Genomic DNA, 25,726 nt, shown 5'->3' on the forward strand with positions numbered 1-25,726 from the left:
TTTGTAATCCATCTTGTTTTTATTGGAAACTTTCCTGAGCAGCATGTATATAAGTCAATCAATCAATCAAATAGCTATCCATGCAGATTCTTTTTCTAGTTAATGTTTCTCCATTTATTTCATCATGGTAGAATTTAGCTTTGGATATTCTGAACGTCTGGGTATGATAAAGTCAATCATAATTTTATTTTATGTAGCCTCGCTGGGCACATCTACATAAGATGTTTACTGTGGACTAGAGCACAAGAAACTAATACATTCTGTCGCAGGGTAGTACTTATAAATACAAGTACCTGCAATAACTTGTAAATAGAAGTACTACCCTACTGTGGAGTATTTTCATGCATAACTGCATATGTAGGTGCTGACCCAGGTGGCTGAGGCACAAGGGTGCTTCAGTGAAGGGGCTAGCCCCACAATGAAGCACCCGCATACGCCAGCCAGTCCCTTTGCAGAACATTGAGTCTTGTCAGAGCAGCCCTGGGCTGGCAGGCTGACCCCCAGGGCCACCTGCCAGTTAGGGCTGCTCTGACCAGGCTCCTCATACTGTGTTTGAATAAACTTTGGTGCTGAGTGGTCCAGACTTACTTGTTTCTGGGCACACCTTCAAAAGTTGATCCAGAAGCAAAAAATTCTGGAGCAATAAGCTTTAGAGTTAATTGCATGTGCAGACATGCCTGCTGAGGGAACTTACACTTTCCCAAATTTCTTGTTACTTCACTTCTGCTAGCTCCTGAGGAAATTATTCATCTTTGTCAAAGTGGAGAATTTATTTGTACTTAGCCAACTCCTTCTAATGGTATGTGACTTATTTACCAATGAGTATGATCTGCAGTAAGGTGATCATGGGCATGGATCCGTATTACAGTGATGTGTTTGTAAGCTTTTTTGCAACTCTGATCGTGTATATATTGGCCTCCATCCTTCAGCTCTCAAGACCTTCAGTTTTAGCTTTTAGGAAGCTTACTTCTTTACAAAGGTCATGTGACAGCTAGTTGACAAAAAATAATTTCTACTTCTGCAGTTAGTTCCGTCTCATATCATTCCCAGCACTGAGAAGTTACTACAAAGACCATACTGTTTGTGTGCATTCGCTTCTGTGACTTTAGTGTGATGTCCTTACATGCAGTGACTTAGTTTTTTCTGTACATTTTGATCCACTTTCCTATGGACATCTGATCCAGGATTTTAAATGGTTATTCACTGATAGGTAGGCATGTTTATTTGGATAGACGTGATAGCTTTTATTAGACCAACTGAATAATTGGTAAAAAAATAAAATTTTCCAAAAAACCTTTTTCCAGCTACTCAGTTGGTCTAATAAAAGATATCACATCTACCCAAAGAAACTTGTCCTTAGACCAACATGGCTACAACCAAAAACCCAGTATTCACTTACAGAGAACAAAGAAACAAGAATTAAATTCCTGACGGTGCCATTTTTAGATATTTGTGTGTGCATGTGTGTATGAATGTGTACTTACTGTATTTTTTCATAGTCATTTGCAGTTTATGAAAAGGTGCATATGTTTACTCTTTATCCATACATGTCTAGGATCCTATAATGGAAAGAAATAATAATAGAACATGAAAAGTGTCAGATATCTGTACATAGTAAATAAAATGTAAAGGATTTTCATGCTCCAGTTAAGTAAAATAAAACTTACTTAGTATATTTATTTTTTACTCTTATTTAAGTTTCCTAATGTTCAAAATTGTAATTGCTTGGAGTGCCAAGAACACTTATCCTAATTTCTATTCTCTCTATTAACAAAGTCTAACAGCCTGTTTCTGTATTTTGTATGGTTTTAAGTCTCATACATGATCATAACTGAAAAAGGAGAATAATTGAGAATTACTGATTTTTAAATCATAGGTATATTGGAATAAAAAGCAAAAATATATCTCCCCATCCCTAAAGAAAGGAAATGTTTTGCAGAGAAAATATGGAAGAGGCCCATGCCACACCTTTGGACATCACAGCATAATGTGTTTATGAGCGGGATAATCATTTACAAACCCTGTCTGTATTACATCATCATCATGGCATACAGAACAAGCTGAGGAAAGTCAGTGTAACTTATGATCTTAAATACATAAAGAATATTAGAAAATATTCTGGTTGCTCTGTATATATAATTATTTACATACTTTGATACACTGAATGATGACTAAGTGTTTTAGAGTATGGCTACAGTATGACTTGATTATTTTTAAGAGTGAATTAATATAGGTAGAATAGTATAAACAATTTACTTTAAATAAGGAAAAAAGTGGAGAGTATGGAAACTGAATGTTAAGGTTCTAATTTTTCAAATTATTGCTTTTTCACCATTTATACAAACACAAATTAAATAAATTGGTACCAATACATGTTGTTTCTAAATTTTTCAATAGTTTGTAATTGGCATAGAAGCAGAATTCAGACTCCTGACTTTAAGGTGCCTAATATTTTACTTTCATCAAAAAAGATCCATGTGTATGCCACTATAGTTTGGATGTCTTTATCTGTAGCCATGCTGTCAGGAATCAGCCCCCACTGTACTTTTAGTGTCTGTTTTTAGACAGCCCTAACATTATTTTTAAAGGATGACTATATGGGATGGCCTTCAGTATCAACTGTATATATCCTGCAAATTACATCCTGTAAGCTTATCAGAAGTTGCTGATGAGGACAAATAATCAGCACAACAACCGTTTCTGATGGACATCACTCAGGAAGAAAGGCATTCACTGTCATGAGGGCTAGCATAAGGCTGATGGACAACTTCCATGATACATAAGTCATGGCTTGAAAGTTTAATGAATGCTAGGGTGAAAATTGTGTTACAGAGGTAAACTGACTTCAGTCTTCAGGTTCTAGTATACAAGGTAATTATCCTGATATGCAGGTAAAATTTATTACAAAAGAAAATATAAGAAAATAAGTGTTCTGTAAAGAGTAAATATGAAAAGAAATATTGCTTATTTTTTTTGCAGTGTCTATCAGTTAGAGCTGATACTTTGGCTAAAGTACCAAACTTATTCACTGTCCTCATTACTGAATGGCCTCTCCCTCTACTGTGCCACTTCATTTGAATATTTAAATATCTTGACCCTGTTTCCTTCATCTGTAACTGTATTGATGCAATTGATTCTGATTTTTATAATGTGGGAAAGGGAAATGAAATCCATGTCCCTTTTTTCAATCTGATAGAATCCCTTCTGACATAGTCTTTTCCACAGAAAATGAATTCTGTAAGATACCTCTACATTCCATTTTTTAATGTCTGGTTTAACCTTTCCAACCACATTAACCTTTGCATTATTATTGGTGGTATAAGTCTAGATTCAACTCTTATATTCATAAATTCTCTCTTTTGATATGTCACAGTTACTGCTATGATAAAATGTTTTCAAAGCTGTTAGGAATTATACCAATTTACTTGTCCAAACTCTTAAACCTGGGATGCTCACTAAGGGGCTTCTAGTTTTGTCATTCTATTGACACAAAGAAATCAAATGATGACATGAACTTGCCAAAGAGTACCAGTATGATTACTAATATAGACTTTGTTGTGACCAGTGACAAGGATCGTTTTTGCATATATGACATTACGGTACAGCATTCTGATTCAAATAGTGAATTCCTTTTCTGCCAGAAAGCTAGTGAAATTTAGTTTTTAGTCATTATTAATTAGCGCTCAGTTAAAAAAAAATCTCTTCTAATATGGTACCTTTCTATTAGAGAAGAAAATATATAATAATTTTAATTGAACAATGGAGAGGATGTAAGGATGGAATATCCTTTGATTATTTGCAAAGTTATTATTTTGCTGAGCAGTGGGTAGCTTAGATTGGGCATTTTTTTCTGATAATACTTCTCTCTTATTTTCTAATTCTTACCATCAGAAAAGTTTCATAATTATTCTAGGTGTGATGCTTTCAAGTTAGTTTTTGATTGGTGATTTTGTCCCTAGGTGATGTGCATGGTTACCTTCCTATAATTTCTTACTGATATTTCCTTCTTAGCATTTTCTGTATGTATACTTTTGACTTTCAGGTAACTAAGAAGCTCATTGTATTACCAAATTTGTCTCTTGCAGATCTTTCTATTTTTCTGTAATGGAATAGCCTGCCACCATCCAGTGTTGTCCATTAGGAATTGCTGGCCACATCAGACTCCTTCAAAACAAAACCATATTATTCATTTACAAAGGGTAGAAAGCATGTATAAAGTTCTATGCATCATAAGTACCTTTGCAGATCCTTTTCAATGTAGCTAAGTCTGTCTCTAGAATGAAGGAACAGATTGTACCTATTAAAATTTATGTTTCTTTCCCTCTGGTTATGGTTATAGGCCCATCATCATTTCACAGACATTGTTGGGTTCCTTTGGCTCACTCCAACCTCTTCCCCTTTATATGGTCTTTGAGGTATTAAAGTTATAAATATATTCACTGCAGGCATGCTTTATTGTGCAGTAGACTAATCTACTGCACAGTAACATGTCACCATCTACATGTACACACCGTTTACTGTGCAATAAGATAGTCTACTCTACAATTAGCTACTACCTGTAAATAGAGAAGTGGGTCAGCTCTCGGCCAGCCCACAGCTGTGGGGGAAGCCCTGCTGGACATGGGGCTTGTCCCATGTGCTCGGGGCCAGAAGAGCTCTGCAGCATCACCTGTTTCCCAGCCCTGTGCACATCAGGACCAGTCCCAGTCCCAGTCCCAGTCCCAGTCCCAGTGTTCATGGGGATAGGACATAGCTGCCACTGAAGTGGGTACAGCTCTTGTGGCCCCATGAGCATCAGGGCTGGCCCCCATGCTCCATGCCAGCCCCTGAATCAGCACCGCAGGGAGTCTCGAGTTCCCCCTGGTTGTTGCAGGGGGCCAGAGAAGGGTAGGAGCAGCCCATCAGGGCACATGTAGATGTGCTTCCAGAGAAGGCTTACTGTGCAGTATTTTCCTGCACAGTAAGCCTTTATAGCATTAATAGCACCTGTAGATGTGCCTTGTAACCCTTAAGACTTGCTGTGTTTGGGTCTCATAAGAGTTTTAAAATAGTCTGTAGTGATTGCAGTTAATTTTACTCATCCTGCCTCACACAGAAAGTATGTGCTTATTTTAAGTATTTTAAATTGTTAAAATAAGGGAAGTGGGCACATTTCAAATTTGGTGTGTTGGTTTTGTTGTTTTTTTTTTAAACCTAACAAAATTTGAGTTTGTTACAGGAATCTATAGACAAAACACGCAATCCTCAATGATAGCTGTTGAAAATATTCAATGTTTTTAAAGAAGAAAATATAATTTGTTTAAAGAGAAGTAAACACAAAGTAAGAGGCTTTCTTTCTGTGTAGATTTTTAAAATATTTCCAGTTCTTTTAATGATGACTACAGATTTAATATTTCCAGACAGCCAATTCAACAATTCATTTTCAGTTCCAGCATGATCTACATATGGAAATATCAAGTTTCCCAATATGGGGTCTCAAAGTAAAGGTCTAAAACTTTAATTTAGACCTCCAAATACAGTTAAAACAACTGATGAAATTGCAGCCTTTCATCACATAAAATAAGCATTTGATTTCGTAATCACCAGTTCATATGATGTCAAGCAGTCCCTTTGAAAACAGGGAACCCAATATACCATTTTTATGCAAATGTAGAAATAAAACTCTATCATAAAGACACTGGAAATTACAATTGTCTTTGTGTACCAAAAGGTTGCAGTAAATTTAGGTCCAGCTCATTAAATTTAGTTAGGTGTCTTAACTCAGTAGATTTCACTTGGAGTTGGGTACCTAAAATATTTGAGAATCTAGACTCTAGAAACTGAACTAATTAAGAGTGAAGTCACATTGAAATCATTGTGAGTTTACTATTAAATTTAGTGGAATCAGGAGACAGTTCTGTTTTTCCAAAGAGGACTGAGAGGTATATGAGGAATTACTAGGGCCAACTTTTGTATGTTTCATAGATTCAAAATTTCAGTTTCTGATAAGGGTCATTTACTACATTTCCGAATCATTCAATATTTTAGAAAAAAATCTATAATTCTTTTTACAAAATCTTAAATTTCCTTTTTTACAACAGCCTCATTTTATATTTCACAAAGCAGGATTAAGATTTTTTCTATAATGTTTGAAAAATATATCTTTGCTTTCTCTGAATTTAGTCTTAGATTTCCAGTAGACAGAGAATTGAGGTTAAGAAAAGACCTCATAATATGAACACTTCTTATGATTAAATGCACACATTATGTCAAAAGGCAAAGACCAGTTTCCTAACTTTGAACCAGTAACCTTTTATTATAACCAAGTACTGTTGAATTATGCACCCTGTGTGTCTTGGGATTTCATTTGAATATTACAAAATTCTCTGACTGACCTTTTCATGCAAGAGAAGTCAAATGTGGTGACATTATCACGTTCTATATTTTATTATTTTTATATTCATCACTTCTCAGACCTATATGAAGAATGATGTCTACCCTTTTCCCCCTCAGCTACAATAAAATATTATTAAATAAGACATTGCAAGCTTTATGTGAAGACTCTACAAGGCTTCTACAGAAAGGATGTTTTAATAGATTGCCTATAAGTTTCCAATAATCTACCTTTATCCTTCACTTCTAGCCATTGCTCCAATCCAGTAACCATTGAAATCACTGGCAATGTTTTACTCAACAATATGGGTGAACTCATACCTCTATTAAAATCAATGGCAAACTTTCTATTCAGGATTACGATTTCCCCTTGGTGCTGGGATATTTTTCAGTTAAATCTAAGGGCTTGGATCTTATATTTATGACAGTCATTGTTATTATTTTTAAGATTTTCAGAGGTGGTTGCATATAGGATAGTAAATCGTGTATGTCTGGAAAAAGGAAAGAGCAGGCATTAAAAGCCATTTTCAGTGTGTCAATAGCAAATGACTCAGAAAGGAAACCAAAAGGGGAGAAACAATACCAAGAGCATGAGTTCTGTGTCAGAACTAGTGTATGCAGACAGAATATTGTCTAAGAAATTCTATTGAATTTGAAGAAGATGAGCAAACAACAAAAAAAGATTCCTCCCATATCAAGACCACAGTTCTTCAGTGCTCACATGGATAGAACAGAAAATTCTTTTACAGCTTTCTGAAACACATGCATACTCCATTAACTCCTGGAAATAGGCCAGTAATTCATCCTCTCATTTAAGAGAAATGCAATGGAGATGGACAAAAATCCTTTTGGCTACATAAGTCAAATAACTTCTCTTCCATCCTACTCAGCCCCAACTTTTTTGCAGATAGAACTAAAGACTAGGCAGAGAAATGGATAAGGAGATTTTAGAAAGGATTCTTTGTCATCTAATAACAAGATCAGGCTGCTTAATGAAGCACAATCAAGTTGCAGCCATCAAGTCAAACATCAAAGTGAATAAGAAAATGACTGAACTGTCTTTGGAATGCTTTAGAGAAATTATATTTCAGTGTGCCTATCATTATTATGTCATTAAATTTCAGTTTAATGAAATAGTGGCTAGACAGATTGAATTGAAGGAGTATTCTTAGTAAGTGATGGCAAAATTTTAGATGGATATAAGATATGGGATATTTTCCTTCCTGGAAATTTGTAAAAGGAGCATATAAATAAGGAATGACAATCAGTACTGTTATATTTTGTTTCTAAATAATTCTAACCCTACCTTTAGGTATATTTTCTGTTTCATATATCTAAATTAATTCCGTTACACTGTTTTAGAATTTAGGGATTTTATATTTTTTACTATTTATTATTAGATACATGGGGGATGGGGAGGGAGCTATGATCAGTTTTACCCTTTTCCATCTTGAGCTTTTTTGTGGAAAAAATGCAAAATGTTTTTATTTGTAATCAATCATAATTTTTTTCAGAGACTATTCTTTGATCTATAATTCATTAATTCATTCAATAATTTTTTCCTACCTGAAATTTTAAATTTGTGATGACTGATTAGTTAAGTCATGTGCTTCAAGTTACATTTCTGGGACAAGAATTCAAGGTTTTCAAATTTGCATTGTTTTTAATTGGTTATGTATTTGTAAATATCATTTGAAAAAAAACACTTAGAGGTACCTTTCAGCTAAAATTTACTTTTTGAAATAGTTTTTAAAATATCATCAATGTTCAACTGTTCACAAAAACACACAAAAAGATGATCTGGATATAGGTAAATTAACATTCATTTTTACTGCTGAAGACTTATTCATGAATGTTTCCACTGCTATCTCATTCTGTATAGGTCTTAGACATATCAATCTTAAAACCTGACAATCATAATGACAGTTGACATTTCATATGCATCTTGTAGGCATATTTTTATATATATCTTGTAGGCCTACTAATTGTGAATTTCTGCCTCATGGACATTAACATTCTCAGAATCCTTGCTAACTTTCCTGCTTCATGAGAACTGTGTCTACAACTCAATTCTGTTAATTTAGCCATCTATCTGAATTCATTACAAAAAGTGCCACGTGCGCCATGAAAAATGCAATCATTTTATTGCTCATGTTCAAGAACATAGCAAAAACTATTACAATTTGTAGCGTTTTCTTATTTACAATGCTTGTGGTACAGCTCATGCTTCTGCACACAGGAGCTGAATTGACATGTTCAGAAAACTGAACTTTTGAACTGAAAATTTTAATTATTCCAAGCTGTAAGGGAGTCTCATAATGAGTCTTGTCTATGGGGAGTATGCTGTTTAGATATTATTTGACTAATGAAGCTTTTAAGATTTTTATTGGATATCATGATTTACTTGCATGCAGGGTTCTTATTGGTGAACATTATTAGTTCTCTTGTCTGTTTGGAAATCTACACTGTGATAAACATGTAGTTTGAAATGATCTTAGAGCAGACTCAAGTGTCAAAGAAGTATAATTCTTATATGCCCCAACCCCTGAATCACAGCAAGTTTTCTTTATTCTGAGGGTTGATACTGCTTCTGTAAATTTAATAACTCATCCTTGACATTCGGCTCTCTATTTAAGCTTGTGTGGGAGGAAATTTTCTATTGATGGCTCATAGGACTCCATTCTTTACCTTTGTAAATACTTATTTCTATAAGATAATATTTATTTTAGAAGAATGCTCACCAGAATCTGATTCTCTCAGAAGAAGCTGCCTTCTAACAAAGTATCTCACATTCCCCAAAAAATCAATCTGTGCTGTCTTAAAACATATGTTTTGGGCACCTAAATGAGATACATGGCAAAAGCTTTTGGGGACTTAGGTCCAGAAACTGCAAACTAGATATTGGGTCTAACATTATTAGCATAATTAAGGTGGTTGAGGGGAAAGAGGGAGAATGGAGTAGGGGGTGGCCAGGGCAGCATGTTCAGGTGCCACAGATGTTGGGGTTTGCAAAAATAGTCCCTGCCATAGCAGTGGCTGACATGCTACTGCAATTGTCACAGAAACAGCCTGAACTGACCCATGCATCATGGCTGCCCCAGGTGCCCTTCTATGCTTCTGTTTAACAGGGCATGATTATGAGAAAATATTTACTTTCTGTAAATATGGTTGTTGACCCCAGGAGAAAGGAGGTTTAATAGAAGAAAAGGAAGTTGCTACTTTTGCCCTTCTATGAGGTTATTATTGGAGGAGAGCTACATTTAACTTGTGGCTAGGAATAGGAGCTCTGATCAGTACATATCATGAATTAGCACTTCCCATAGATGTAAGGATTGGGTCATAGGTAGCCTTGCTTAGTGGTTAGACCACTAGGAGAGGGCAGGAGCCAGAAGCAGAGGTCAAAGTTATCCAAACCAAGGGGGAATGACAGGAGCAGAGTCCAGTCACAGGCCAAGTCAGAGTATTAGAGAGAGTCCAAGTCATGTCAGAGACCAAATCATGGAATACAATTATAAAATCCAGGGACAGAGTCTAATTACAGGCTGAATCAGGACTTGGGAATCAGAGATCAAGTTACCAAAGCTAAGGGAAATTTCCAAACTACCAGAGTCCAAAAACAGAGCCAAGCAGGGTCAGAAGTCAGAAAATCAAGAGACAAGAGATCCAGGGAGCTTACCTGAGCAAACCTGCAGAAGAACTGTTCATTGACCTGTAGTCTGCTGCCATGGGTGGTCTTACATGGGGAGATTGCTATCCCTAATAGGCAATCAGGAGGCCATAACAGTGGTCAGCTGGTTCATCAGCTTGGGTGGGATTGCCATTTAGGGCCTTTGGCAAGTTTAGCCACCTGGGCAATTAGTCATAGCCTGGCTGTCTAACATTAGGTGCCTAGATATGCAAGTTCTCTGGGTAAAACCACCTTTGTTTCTGGTTTTGAGTGACTGTTGATAGTGAAGAATAGTCTGGGGTCATTCCATGGTTCTTAATCCTCTGAAAAACCCCCCACTAAAAAATCATCAGGGCAGATTTTCTTTTATAAGAACCCAAGGCTCATTGTGAGGCAAGGCTGAATCCAGCTCAAGCCAGGAAAGTTGGAAACCAGACTACAAAAAAGGTCTCTGCAGTTGGCACTGTCATTACCACTTTGAAAAAAATACATGAAAAACATTGAAAAGGACTGAAAACTGAAGTGTCTTCTTATTATAAAAGGATGACTGAATAAATTGGGGGGTGGCACATGCAGCTAGGCAAGGCCTTAAATGCCTATATACCAATGCTTGTAGTATGGGGAATATACAGGAGGAACTCACACTCAGAATAGCCAGTTCAGACCCAGACATAATAGGGCTTACAGAAACTTGGTGGGATTCATCCCACGATTGGGCAGTTAGCATTAGGGGCTATAGGCTTTACAGGTGGGATAGAGAAGAAAGGAAAGGTGGGGGTGTGGTGCTCTATGTCAAGTAGCAATACACATCCTCTGCCAGCAAAATGGGGTCAGAGCGGCAAACTGATGTGCTCTGGGTCAAGATACAAGGGGGCAGTGGGGAGAGGGATCTAACGGTGGGGGTCTACTACAGATCCCCCAACCAAGGGGAGGAGCTGGATCGGGAATTTTTGGGCCAGCTTGCAGAGGCATGTAAGGCAAAGGATGTAGTTGTCATGGGTGATTTAAATTACCCAGACATCTGCTGGGAGGAACAGTCAGCCAGGTCAGACCGTTCCAGGAGGTTCCTGGCCGAGATACAGGACCTCCACTTAATTCAGGAGGTGCACAGTGCCACCAGAGGAAATGCCCTGTTGGACCTGGCCCTGGCCACAGGCAACGACCTGGTTAGGGGCCTCCAGGTTCTTGACCACCTGGGTGATAGTGATCATCGCTTGCTGGAATTCACCATCCAGCACAGGGTGTCAAGGGCCTGCAGCAAGATGGTAGCTCTAGACTTCAAGAGGGACAACTTAAACGAGTTGAGGAGAGTAGTGGGAAGGTGCAGGGGTTCTCAAGAGCAGGGGAGCTCAGTGCCCAAGTTGAGTGGTCGTTCCCTAAGGAGACAATACTCAAGGCCCAAAGGGGTGACCATCCCAACAAAAAGCAAGTGGGGCAGGAGTGCCCAAAAGCACCCCGGCTCACAAGCAGCATCCGGGAATGCCTGATTGCCAAAAAGGCAGCATACAACTGGTGGAAGGGAGGTGCTATCTCCAAAGAGGAGTATGCCTCCTCTGCTCGGGCCTGCAGGGGGGTTGTCAGGAAAGCTAAGGTGGACATAGAGCTAGGACTTGTGTCCAAAATCAAAGATAATAAAAAGACATTTTTCAAATATATAGGGAGGATGGAGAAACCACTGGAAAATGTGAGGTCCCAGCAAGGTCCTCTGGGCAATCTGGTGGTAGCGCCAGAGGAGAAAGCAGACCTCTTTAACCAATTCTTCACCTCCATTTTCTTGTGCAGACACTGGGACTTCCCCACCGTGATGCAAGGCAGCCTAAAGGGGAACGCCTCCAGACCTCAGGTTGGGGAGGACCGGGTTAGAGAGCTTCTGGAGGGGCTGGACATGTTCAAATCAGCAGGTTCAGATGCTCTCCACACCGGGGTGTGGAGGGAGGTAGCAGGGGTTATTGCACGGCCCTTGGCATGGCTTTATGAGCGCTCGTGGTGCTCAGGTCAGGTGCCAGATGATTGGAAGATAGCCAACATGTTCCCCATCTTTAAAAAAGGGAAGAGAGAGGACCCGGGCAACTATAGGCCTGTCAGTCTTACCTCAATCCTAGGGAAATTCTTTGAGAAGATCATCACGAAGCACAACTATGATGGTCCAGCTTCAGGGATGATGCTCAAGGGCAACTAGCACAGTTTCATTAGGGGCAGGTCATGTCAGACCAACCTGATTGCCATTTATGATCAGGTCACAAAAGCATTGGATGCAGGTGTCGCCATGGATGTAGTCTTTCTGGACTTCAGCAAGGCCTTTGACACCGTCTCGCACCCCATCCTCATTGAAAAATTGGGCGACTGTGGCATTGATGCCTACACAGTCAGATGGACTGCAAATTGGCTGAAGGGTCGTACTCAGAGGGTGGTGGTGGACGGGTCATATTCGACCTGGGGAGAAGTGGGCAGCGGAGTGCCCCAGGGCTCGGTCCTTTGGCCTGCGCTATTCAATTTCTTTATCAGCGATTTGGACGATGGGGTGAAAAGCAACCTGTTTAAATTCGCTGATGATACCAAAATTTGGGGTGAGGTGAGCATGCTAGTATGGAGGGAAAGACTGCAGCAAGACCTGGATAGGTTATAGGGGTGGGCTAACAAAAACAGAATGCGCTTCAATACTGACAAGTGCAGGGTGCTGCACTTGGGCAGTAGTAACCAGCAGCACACTTGTAAGATGGAAACTCCCTTCTTGAGAGCACAGAGGCATAAAGGGATCTTGGAGTCATTATTGACTCCAAGATGAACATGGGCCGACATTGCGAGGTCACGGCTGTCAGGGCTAACTGAACCTTGTCGTGCATCCACAGGTACATCTCAAGCAGGGCCAAGGAGGTGATCCTCCCCTTCTATGCAACACTGGTCAGGCCACAGCTGGAGTACTGCATCCAGTTCTGTGCGCCCCACTTCAGGAGGGATGTGGACAACATTGAAAGGATCCAGAGGAGGGCCACCCGCATGATCTAGGAACAGCAGGGCAGACCCTATAATGAGAGACTGCAGGACCTGAACCTGTTCATCCTTCACAAAAGAAGGCTGAGGGGGGACCTGGTGACCATCTGTAAACTCACTAGGTGGGGCCAGAAGGGCATGGGAGAGATCTTGTTTCTCCTAGCGCCCCCCGGCAAAACAAGGAATAACAGCCACAAGTTGTTGGAGAGTAGGTTTAGATTAGACATCCATAAGAACTACTTCACAGTCAGGGCGGTGATGATCTGGAACCAGCTTCCAAGGGAAGTAGTGCTGGCTCCTACCCTGGGGGTCTTTAAGAGGAGCTTGATGCTTACCTGGCTGGAATCATATGGAACCAGTTTTTTCTCCTGCTCAGGCAGGGGGACCAACTTGAACATGTACAAGGTCCCTTCCGACCCCACTTTTATGATTCTATGATTCTATGATAAATCATAGTTGTGGCACCATCTGATGAAGTATAAAAAAGCAAGCACTGTTCATGATGATTTAATAGGTACTTTGGTTTAGTCTTTCATCAGTCCCATGGGACGCCCATGCCTGCTGTGGGACAGGGAGATCCGGGTGATGGGGATCCCCTACCCTCCATAAATGCTGACCTCATGAAGGAACATCTTGAGAAGCTAGATACCTTCAAGCCAGCCGGCCCTGACAATCTGCACCCCAGGGTACTCAAGGAGCTGGCGAGCATCATAGCCCAGCCCCTGGCATGGATCTTTGAAAACTCCTGGCGCTCTGGTGTAGTGCCCGAAGACTGGAAGAAGGCCAATGTGGTGCTGATCTTCAAGAAAGGGAGGAGAGTGGATCCAGCTAACTACAGGCCCATTAGCCTGACTTCTATCCTGGGGAAGATCTTAGAAAAGTTTATTAAGGAGGCCATCCTTGAGGGACTGGCCCAGACTAACATCCTAAGGGATAGCCAGCACGGGTTTGTTGCGGGTAGGTCTTGTTTGACCAATCTCATTTCCTTCTGCGACCAGGTGACCTATCACCTGGACAAGGGAGAAGAGATTGATGTCATATATCTTGACTTCAAAAAAGCTTTTGATCTGGTATCCCATGATCACCTCTTGGCCAAACTGCCCAGTTGTGGCCTTGGCTCCACCATGATCCACTGGCTGGAAAATTGGCTCCGTGGTCAGACCCAGAGGGTTGTGATTGATGGCAGTCACTCGTCGTGGTGCCCTGTGACCAGTGGGGTCCCTCAAGGCTCTGTTCTTGGACCCATACTGTTCAACATCTTCATTAATGATGTGGACATTGGAGTCAGGAGTGGACTGGCCAAGTTCGCGGATGACACCAAACTTTGGGGCAAAGCATCCACACTAGAAGATAGGCGGGTGATCCAGGCTGACCTGGACAAGCTCAGCAAATGGGCAGACGAGAACCTCATGGTGTTTAACACTGAAAAATGCAAGGTTCTCCACCTTGGGAGGAAAAACCTGCAGCATCCTTATAGGCTCAGCAGTGCTACGTTGGAGCACTACAGAAGAAAAAGACTTGGGGGTCATCATGAACATGAGCCTGCAATGCGATGCTGCGGCTAATAAAGTGACCGAAATGCTGGCTTGCATCCATAGATGCTTCTCGAGCAAATCCCGGGACGTCATTCTCCCCTTGTACTCGGCCTTGGTGAGGCCGCAGCTGGAGTACCGCATCCAGTTTTGGGCTCCACAATTCAAAAAGGATGTGGAGAAGCTTGAGAGAGTCCAGAGGAGAGCCACGTGCATGATCAGAGGTAAGGAAAACAGATCTTATGATGATAGGCTGACAGCCATGGGACTCTTTAGCCTGGAGAAGCGCAGGCTCAGGGGTGATCTGATGGCCACCTAGAAGTTTATCAGGGGTGACCACCAGGATCTGGGGGAACGTTTGTTCACCAGAGCACCCCAAGGGATGACGAGGTCGAACGGTCACAAACTCCTGCAAGACCGTTTCAGGCTGGACATAAGGAAGAATTTCTTTACTGTCTGAGCCCCCAAGGTCTGGAACAGCCTACCATCGGAGGTGGTTCAAGCACCTACATTGAACACCTTCAAGAGTAGATTGGATGCTTATCTTGCTGGGATCCTATGACCCCAGCTGACTTCCTGCCCTTTGGGCAGGGGGCTGGACTCGGTGATCTCTCGAGGTCCCTTCCAGCCCTGATGTCTATGAAATACCTGGTGTGGATAGAAATTTTCTGTCTTTGGGATGATACACAATGCTTGGATGTTTCCATCACTAAGTAAACAGGAAATTGCCAACTTCTGACTTAGGGAATCTCTTTTCCCTACCCAGGTTAATAAGCAGTTTTATCTGTTTTTCTTCCCCCTCTTTCATGCTTTACTTAATTAACTAAATTAAAATAGCAAAATACCAATGCAAGAGAGATAATCTAGTGGTTAGAGAAACAGCCAGGGATTCTATGAGCAAAGTCTCTCACTGCGTAAGTAGTGAAAAATAATTGGCATAATTTTGCCATGTTCTTTGTAATATTTTTCACAATGATAAAATTACCAGGACTTCTGCTGTGTGAGAACTGAGAAAAATGCTCATGGTTATATACATCTGAATGAATAAAATGAGGCTTTTATCATTATATTGAACAAACATAGTTTTGCAGTTTGTCAGAAGACTAGAAAAGAAACACTACAATACTGATAATGGATTATTCATATACAGCATTGCAGTTATTTCCAGCAAGGTGTCCTGATCTTGTATGCTCAGAAAATGCATTTACAGAAATTTCTAATATTACCAAGGAGAAGATTTTGCCTTCAACTGGTCAAAAATATATTTTTTTTCCCTCCTGCTTAGCAGCTTCCTACTGATTCCTATTTCATTTTACTTTTTTATGATAACAATACTTTCACAAATTTCAAAAGGAGGAAACCTAAAACTCATACAGGATCTCACATGAGGCTCAATAAAGATCCATCTATGTACATATCTTTGCAAGAAATTTTGTGGAAATAATATATCTACTGTGTCTTTTCCCCATGCTTCATCTTTTCCCCATACATATTTGGAGCACTGCTATTGAAAAGTTACCACAAATTTACTGAGGTTTTCTTGTTCCATCTGGCTAAGCATTAACCATACCAATAAATAAACTATGTTATAGAAATGTATCTTATCTACTAATCTCCCAAAATGTTTACCATTACCCGTGTGTTTCAGGGAGATCTTCCTTCCTTTTCTGTTCAAATCTATATTACATTATGAGGCTTATGCATTTCCTTGAATACAGACATTTTCTGTTTTGTGTTTATTTATTTATTTATTTATTTATTACGATATTTAATGTACTATTTCTAAGTCAATGTTTCCTTTGCACTGAAGTACGTTTGCACCAGTTGGCTGTAAAAGACAGAATGAAGTGTTTAAGTAGAATTTGTTTTCAACTGGTGTGAAATTGTAGGGTTGTAGTATAAATGCAAATCAGGAATTGTATAATATCAGCGTGACAAATAAGTTAAATAAGTTGTTTAAACAAAACTTGTAATGAGTATCTGTATGGAGTTGGAAAAAAATATGGTTTTTCATATTGTAAGTGGGTTGCCTAGCCTGATGTCTTCTGCAGGAAGGTTTTGCTTCTTGAGAAGCTTCTCAGCCAGTTCCCCCAAATAAAACACAGTCTTTAAGAACCAAACAAGTAAACAAATAAACAAAAAAATGAAACCCTTCTGCCCTGTCCCAGGCACTAAGAGGGGAGCCCTTTCGCTGTGGATTCAGCACAACAGTTTGGCCCATCCATACATCAAGCTGTGCAGCTCACAGCTTGCATCCTTTCTTCTCACAATGGTTCCCTCGCAGTTTGCCTTCCCTCAGCTCTCTTCCCTGGGTTTGTAAGCTTCTGGTGGGATAGCCCCATATTTTCAGAAGGCACCACAGATAAATGTCATTAATAGGGATGGCTGCCCCTTAATGGAGGCACCTTGTTACAAATAGGTAATTATTACCTTTTTAGGACCTGACCGTGCAAACCTTACCTCTCACAATGTATAGCTTTTAGTCTGACTTGTATATTCATGTCTATCAAGGCTGTTACTGGGATTGTGGAACACCTATCTAAAATTCCAGATAATTTGTATAAAGTAAAATAACAATAATCAAAATTTAAGAAATAACGTGTTCATCAGACTGCCAATACATGCATGGTAAAACATATGTACTTGATGATAATAAGTACAAACACCATGGGTGTGTCCAGACAAGTGTGCAAGAGGCACACTGGCAATGAAAAAATGTTCCCTGCACTACATATTTGCATTGTAGACTCTATATTTGATACCTGGATATCCAGGTATTAAAAAAACCCCCACAGGGCACGCTCCTGCAGTCCTCCAGAGAGATTGTTCCCCTGAAGCCCCGCAAGCTGGCTCAATGTGCTTGTGGAAGAAATCAAACTTTGCATTGTGTTTGGTATTAGAATTCATGACCCCGTTTGAGTTTACTGGCGCTTATACAAACTATCGTAGGGAGGAGATCTAAACAGAACTCCTCTTCTCTAGAAGTTAACTTTATACCTAAAACTGTGAAAATAAACACATGGTTTAAACAAAGCAACCTTGAGAGACAGGAAGAGAGAGATAGATCATACGGTTGTCACATGTAACAGCCACTTGCTCAGCAATAAATTTTGTTTTGAGAACTGTTATCACTTTGTTGATTTTAGGAACGAAAGAAACATCCATTCCCAATGACCTGTGCATGGAGACATAATAAGCAGAAGAGTTTTCCTTATCTTAAAACATTTTAAAATACAAAGCAAGAGCTTTTTTTTCCTTCTTCACTCTGAAGTCAAGTTAGAGGCCTTGATAAATCTATATCTACATCCCCCCTTTTGATCCTTGTAGGCCCAACATACTAAATATTTATAGCCATTAATCTTTTGACTTCTAACTCTTCTTCTTTACCGTTAGCTATTTCAACATACATGTTATACACTTTGTTTCTTTGCATAGAGGTTGACAATTTGCTTAGCAGCACAATTTAAGCAGCAATATATGAGTATAAGCACTAGGCATATTTCAATAAAAATAACAAACAATATTAACAATCTATGAATGATAGTAGAGTTTACGGACTTAAAAATGGAGTTGAACCATGTACTGAAATTCCAACTGTCTGACTCATGTAGTTTGGCTGCTTCTTTTTGAATATGTTGGGCTAAATCCTGGATTTCTTCTGAGTTATCAGGAATATAAGTGCAATATTCTGTATCTACTAAAGCACAGACTCCTCCCTTGCTAGCTAGTATACAATCTAAGGCATGCCTGTTTTGTAGTGTCACACTTTTTATTTCCTAATTTCATTATTTATGTCACGAAAACCAATGGCAGTGGCATTACCTATTTTCTCTAGGGATGCTGCAGCTTTCTTGATTTCGGACATAGCTAAGCCTGCGCCATAGTTGGGAAACATTATACCCCAGAATCTTTGAGTTTCTATACTGTTTCGCACATTGCAAATCTTTCCTTTAGGCAAGTGAGATTTTATAGTAAAGGCAGAATGTGCTGCAGAGACATAGCATGTTCCTTAGTAACTGGAAGGAAGATTTTTATAGGCCTTATCTCCACATAAAAAACACTGACTAGCTAGTACAGCAAATCTCTCTGTATTACAGTATCGGGCCATCATCTATTGTGAATAATAACCTGACAATTTACTTTGGGAAGAGTAATTTCATAGACATTTGTCATGGAAGGGACCTCGGAAGATCATTGAGTCCAGCCCTCCGCCCAAAGGGCAGGGAGTCAGCTGGGGTCATAGGATCCCAGCAAGATAAGCATCCAATTTGCTCTTGAAGGTGTTCAACGTAGGTGCTTCAACCACCTCCGCTGGCAGACTGTTCCAGACCTTGGGGGCTCGGACAGTAAAGAAATTCTTCCTTATGTCCAGCCTGAAACAGTCTCGCAGTAGTTTATGACCGTTCAACCTCGTCATCCCTTGGGGCGCTCTAGTAAACAAACGGTCCCCCAGATACTGGTGGTCACCCCTGATAAACTTATAGGTTGCCATCAGATCACTCCTGAGCCTGCGCTTTTCCAGGCTAAAGAGTCCCATGGCTGTCAGCCTGTCATCATAAGATCTGTTTTCCTGACCTCTAATCATGCACGTGGCTCTTCTCTGCACTCTCTCAAGCTTCTCCACATCCTTTTTGCATTGTGGAGCACAAAACTGGATGCAGTAATCCAGTTGTGGCCTCACCAAGGTCAAGTGCAAGGGGAGAATGATGTCCCAGTATTTGCTTGAGAAGCATCTATGGATGCAAGCCAGCATTTTGGTCGCTTTAGTAGCCGCAGCATCGCATTCAAGGGTTATGTTCATCCTGTGGTCAGTGATGACCCCAAGTCTCTTTCTTCCATAGTGCTAGCCAGCGTAGCACTGCCAAGCCTATAAGGATGCTGCAGGTTTTTCTTCCCAAACTGGAGAACCTTGCTTTTTTGTGTGTTAAACACCATCAGGTTCTAATCTGCCCATTTGCTGAGCCTGCCCAGGTCAGCCTGGATCACGTGCCTGTCGTCTGGCATGGATGCTTTGCCCCAAAGTTTGGTGTCATCAGCGAACTTGGCCAGTCCGCTCCTGACTCCAATATTCACATCATTAATGAAGATGTTGAACAGTATGGGTCCAAGGACAGAGCCTTGGGGGACCCCACTGGTCACAGGGCACCATGATCAGTGACTGCAATCAATTACTACACTCTGGGTCCGACCACGGAGCCAATTTCCCAGCCAGCAGATCATGGTGGACCCAAGGCCACAATTAGCCAGTTTTCCCAAGAGGTGATCATGGCCCTGCGACCCCCCCCCCAGCCATAGCCAGCCCCAGCCATAGCCAGCCTATCAGAGGCATGACACGGATGGGCACGCGCCGCACCCTGAGGGTCCCCTCGGGCTCTACGGCCCCTCCACTGGGCACCGCAGAGATGGCCACCCAGACGGCGCCCATGGTTCCGGGCTCCACGCAGACGGAGCCCCTGGCTCTTGGCTGCGGGGGCTGCCTGTCCCTTTTTCAGGCTCTGGGGCCCGGGAGCATGGCCACCTCCCCTTGTGGGGTCTGCTCCCTACTGGGGTCTCTGGCACACCAGCTGGAGGAGCTGCAGGCCACAGTCCTGAGACTGCGTGCCATGAGGGACTGTGAGCAGGAGATAGACTCCTACTGCCAGGCCCTTCTCCCCCGGGAGCTGCAGGGGAGAGCTCCGTCTCCCTCCGTGACTAAGGAGGACTCTGGGACCTCCCGCTCTGCCCAGTCAGGGCCATGGACCAAGGTGGTCAAGGGCCCCAAGGCCCACCGCACCAAGGCCCCTGCCCCGCCGGAGCTTAGCAACAGGTTCGCACCTCTTGCAGCCCCAGCAGAGCGCACACAGTTGCCAGCTCCTGCAGGCAACCCAGGCTCGACCGCAGCTACTGGCCCCACTCTCCCCAAGACAAAGCGTAAGATGTTTGTTGTGGGAGACTCCATCCTGCAGGGCACTGAGGGGGCAATCTGCCGCCCCGACCCCTTAGCCCGGGAAGTCTGCTGCTTCCGGGGGCCAACATCCAAGACATTGCAGAGAGGATCCCGCAGCTCCTCCGGCCCACAGACCACTACCCCATGCTCCTTATTCATGTGGGCACCATTGACATGGCTCAGAGCACCCCCAGCCAGGTCATGAGGCACTACAGGGAGTTGGGAGTGGGGCTTAGGGGTCTGGGAGCTCAGGTGGTGTTTTCGTCGATCCTCCCAGTCTCGGGCTATGGGCTGAGGAGGGAGAGGAGGATCCACGCGGTGAACCAAAGACTGCGGCGCTCGTGTTATCGGGAAGGCTTTGGCTTCCATGACCACAGCCTACTCTTTGGAGAGAGAGGCAGCGAGCTGCTGCGAAGAGATGGCCTCCACCTCTCTCCCCTGGGGAGGAGGCTCTTCTCAGCCAGGCTGGCTGACCTGCTCCACCGGGATTTAAACTAACCCTGCTGGGGGATGGGGGGACTACTGCCCCTGCTGGCCCGCTGAACAGCCCTTGCAAAGCCAATGGACCAAGGCAGTTAAGGGGGCACTTAAGGGAGCCCACCCCTGCCCCAGCCCTTTCACAATCTGTGGGCAAGGCAAGAGCCCCCAAGGGCACACTTGCCTGCCTGTACACTAATGCCAGGAGCCTGGGCAACAAGCAGGATGAGCTCATCCTCCTGCTCAGTGCAAAGAAATATGATGTCATTGGGATAACAGAGACCTGGTGGGACTCCACCCATGACTGGACCACAGGTATAGTGGGCTATACCCTATACGGGAGGGATCGTGTTGAAAAAAGGGGCGGGGGTGTAGCTCTCTATGTGAAGGAAAGCTATATGTCCCTGCAAGCTGATGTTGGCGACTGGCATGGACAGCTACAGACCCTCTGGGTAAAAATTCGTGGGGAATTCAGCACAGGGGACACAACGGTGGGAGTCTACTACAGACCTCCCACTCAAAGTCCCGAGCTTGACCAGGAGTTCGCCCGGGAACTGACTGAGGCCGCTTGCTCCAGGAACTTGGTTGTCATGGGTGACTTCAATTACCCGGACATCTCGTGGGAAGATCACTCAGCTAAATCTGAGCGGGCGCAAAGCTTTCTCTCGTGCGTGGATGACCTCTACCTGACTCAAGAAGTCTATGGGCCAACAAGAGGCAAAGCGCTACTTGACCTGGTACTGGCTACGGGGGATGACCTAATCGGCGACCTAGTGATTGATGGGAAGTTGGGTGACAGCGATCACAAGCTGATCATCTTCACCATCCACCGTAAAGCTGGCAAGTCAATCAGCAACACAGAAGTCCTTGACTTCAGAAAAGCCGACTTTGATAAGCTCAAGAGGCTAGTCAGTCAGGCCCTCAGGGACCATGACCCCAGGGAGATGGGAGTTCAAGAAGAGTGGTTGCTCACAACGAAGCGATCCTCAGTGCACAACTAAATCTATTCCAACATGGAGGAAAGGCAGCAAGAGGGCACAGCAGCCCCCCTGGCTCTCCAGAGACCTAGCGGACCTACTGTGGCTAAAAAGAAAAGCCTACAAAGGATGGAGGACGGGATTCACCTCCAAGGAGGATTACTCCGCGCTGGTCCGGTCCTGCAGGGAGCAAACCAGGAAAGCCAAGGCTGCAGCTGAACTCCAACTAGCATCAGGCATCAAGGACAACACAAAGTCCTTTTTCAGATATGTGGGGAGCCGGAGGAAAAGCAAGGGCAATGTTGGACCCCTGCTAAACCAGACGGGGCAACTGACAACTGATGCTCAGGAAAAAGCCAACCTATTAAATAGGTACTTTGCGTCAGTCTTTCACCAGTCACACGGGATGCCCATGCCTGCTATGGGACAGTGAAATCTGGGTGAGGGGGATCCCCTACCCTCCATCAATGCTGACCTCGTGAAGGAACATCTTGAGAAGCTGGATACCTTCAAGTCAGCCGGCCCTGATAATCTGCACCCCAGGGTACTCAAGGAGCTGGCGAGCATCATAGCCCAGCCCCTGGCAAGGATCTTTGAAAACTCCTGGCGCTCTGGTGTAGTGCCCAAAGACTGGAAGAAGGCCAATGTGGTGCCGATCTTCAAGAAAGGGAGGAGAGTGGATCCGGCTAACTACAGGCCCATTAGCCTGACTTCTACACTGGGGAAGATCTTAGAAAAGTTTATTAAGGAGGCCATCCTTGATGGACTGGCCCAGGCTAACATCCTAAGGGATAGCCAGCACGGGTTTGTTGCGGGTACGTCTTGTTTGACCAATCTCATTTCCTTCTATGACCAGGTGACCTATCACCTGGACAAGGGAGAAGAGATTGATGTCATATATCTTGACTTCAAAAAAGCTTTTCATCTGGTATCCCATGATCGCCTCTTGGCCAAACTGTCCAGTTGTGGCCTTGGCTCCACCACGATCCGCTGGCTGGGAAATTGGCTTCGTGGTCGGACCCAGAGGGTTGTGATTGATGGCAGTCACTCATCATGGTGCCCTGTGACCAGTGGGGTCCCTCAAGGCTCTGTCCTGGGACCCATCCTGTTCAACATCTTCATTAACGATGTGGACATTGGAGTCAGGAGTGGACTGGCCAAGTTCGCCGATGACACCAAACTTTGGGGCAAAGCATCCATGCCAGAAGATAGGCGGGTGATCCAGGCTGACCTGGACAAGCTCAGCAAATGGGCAGACGAGAACCTCATGGTGTTTAACACTGAAAAATGCAAGGTTCTCCACCTTGGGAGGAAAAACCTGCAGCATCCTTATAGGCTCGGCAGTGCTACGTTGGTTAGCACTACAGAAGAAAAAGACTTGGGGGTCATCATTGACCACAAGATGAACATGAGCCTGCAATGCGATGCTGCAGCTAGTAAAGTGACCAAAATGCTGGCATGCATCCATAGATGCTTCTCGAGCAAATCCTGGGACGTCATTCTCCCCTTGTACTCGGCCTTGGTGAGGCCGCAGTTTTGGGCTCCACAATTCAAAAAGGATGTGGAGAAGCTTGAGAGAGTCCAGAGGAGAGCCACGTGCATGATCAGAGGTAAGGAAAACAGATCTTATGATGATAGGCTGAGAGCAATGGGACTCTTTAGCCTGGAAAAGCGCAGGCTGAGGGGTGATCTGATGGCCACCTATAAATTTATCAGGGGTGACCACCAGGATCTGGGGGAACGTCTGTTCACCAAAGCGCCCCAAGGGATGACGAGGTCGAACGGTCACAAACTCCTGCAAGACCGTTTCAGGCTGGACATAAGGAAGAATTTCTTTATTGTCCGAGCCCCCAAGGTCTGGAACAGTCTGCCAGCGGCGGTGGTTGAAGCACCTACGTTGAACACCTTCAAGAGCAAATTGGATGCTTATCTTGCTGGGATCCTATGACCCCAGCTGACTTCCTGCCCTTTGGGCAGGGGGCTGGACTCGATGATCTCCTGAGGTCCCTTCCAGCCCTAATGTCTATGAAATCTATGAAAATCCATGGGATACCAGATCAAAGGCTTTTTTGAAGTCAAGATATATGACATGAATCTCTTCTCCCTCGTCCAGGTGATAGGTCACCTGGTCGTAGAAGGAAATGAGATTGGTTATAGCAAGACCTACCCACAACAAACCTGTGCTGGCTATCCCATAGGATGTTGGTGTCGGACAGTCCTTAAGGATAACCTCTTTAATAAACTTTTCTAGGATCTTCCACGGGATAGAAGTCAGGCTAATGGGCCTGTAGTTAGCCAGATCCATTTTCCTCCCTTTTTTGAAGATAGGCACCACGTTGGCCTTCTTCCAGCCTTCAGGCAGTTCACCAGAGCACCAGGAGTTTTCAAAGATGCGTGCCAGAGTCTGGGCTATGGTGCTCACCAGCTCCTTGAGTACCCTGGAGTGTAGATTGTCAGGGCTGGCTGACTTGAAGGTATCCAGCTTCTCAAGATGTTCTTTCACGAGGTGAGTATTTATGGAGGGTAGGGGATCTCCCTCACCCAGACCTTCCTGTCCCGTAATTGGTATGGGTGTCCCGTGTGACTGATGAAAGACCAACGCAAAGTACCCATTTAATAGGTTGGCTTTTTCCCGGGCATCAGCTGTCAGTTGCCCCATCTGGTTTAGCAGGGGTCCAACGTGGCCCTTGCTTTTCCTCCGGCTCCCCTCATACCTGAAAAAGGATTTTTTGTTGTTCTTGATGCTCAAAGCTAGTTGGAGTTCAGTTGCAGCCTTGGCTTTCCTGGTTTGCTCCCTGCAGGACCGGACCAGTGCAGAATAATCCTCCTTGGAGGTGAATCCCGTCCTCCATCCTTTGTAGGCTTTTCTTTTTAGCCTTAGGAGGTATCCAGGAATTATTAGAGAGCCATGCACCATTTACCTTAAATTCTATTTTGCATTTACTGATTCCTACTGTAACACAGGATCCATTACAGGTCCAAAAAAATTTTCCCGGGGTGGCGTATGGTAATTGTATATAGTCAGATAGATTACAATTTATCTCTTGCCAAGTTTTGTTTCCATATAAATATGCAAAGTAAGGGGTTAACATTTGGGTTGCATTGAAAGGTACTGGTATCATAGGTATCCCTCCAGTGGAATGGAGAGGGACATGACTACATATTCAGCAATGAGAAACATTTAAATCTATTGTATATTGGTATGATAGTTGAAGAAAAACATTTTGATGAACTTGCCAGGGAAGGAGTGATCTTTTTAACTTGTTTTGAAGCATACTCTGATTTATAAAGTTCTTTTTAGCTGGTTGTTATTTAAGTTCATATAAGATTATCCAACTGGAAAAACTGAGAATCACCCAAGTCATGACTATCTAACCCCACTTCGGGAAGTAGGAACTAGGTAGAGCCCTTTTTCCTGTCCCAAAGGGCATTGTGATGTCACTGGGGCACATCCTCTTCGTTCTGTAGTGGCAAATACTCTTTGCGAGTAGGCGCTTGGCTCACTACTGATCTTGTGCTGTCTTGCTGGCAGGTGCTAGGCTCACTACCAGTCTGTAGAAGCTGATTAAAAAATTGAAATGGAGGAGACTCTGGTTCTAATGGGGCTGATGTTTTCTTACTGCATGAAGTGTGAATCTACATGGGGAGTCCTTGACACTTTATTGCAGTGTTGGTGGTCAAGAGCACCTAGAATGGGCCTTTTCAGTGAGGTTCCAGTGATGATTTTCATTGATGGACTTTTCTATGGACCTAATCTCCAGGCAGGATAGAATGGTATGGCTCA

The 25,726-nt window shown here is 43.1% G+C and overlaps 1 long non-coding RNA gene across 1 annotated transcript in view; it reads right to left on the reverse strand.

The window, feature by feature from the left end:
• Positions 1-1,482: 1,482 nt before the first annotated feature.
• The window catches only part of LOC149874573 (uncharacterized), a 30,544-nt gene continuing 6,300 nt past the window's right edge, over positions 1,483-25,726 (reverse strand). The window contains exons 2-3 of the long non-coding RNA XR_016439955.1: positions 4,068-4,164; positions 1,483-1,559 (exon numbers count right to left, since the gene is read on the reverse strand). This is a non-coding gene — a long non-coding RNA (uncharacterized LOC149874573). The remainder of the gene's footprint in view (positions 1,560-4,067; positions 4,165-25,726) is intronic.

Source organism: Crocodylus siamensis, chromosome 1 (genome assembly GCF_052110815.1).
Source record: "Crocodylus siamensis isolate JL-2025a chromosome 1, ASM5211081v1, whole genome shotgun sequence".
Lineage (NCBI taxonomy): Eukaryota > Metazoa > Chordata > Crocodylia > Crocodylidae > Crocodylus > Crocodylus siamensis.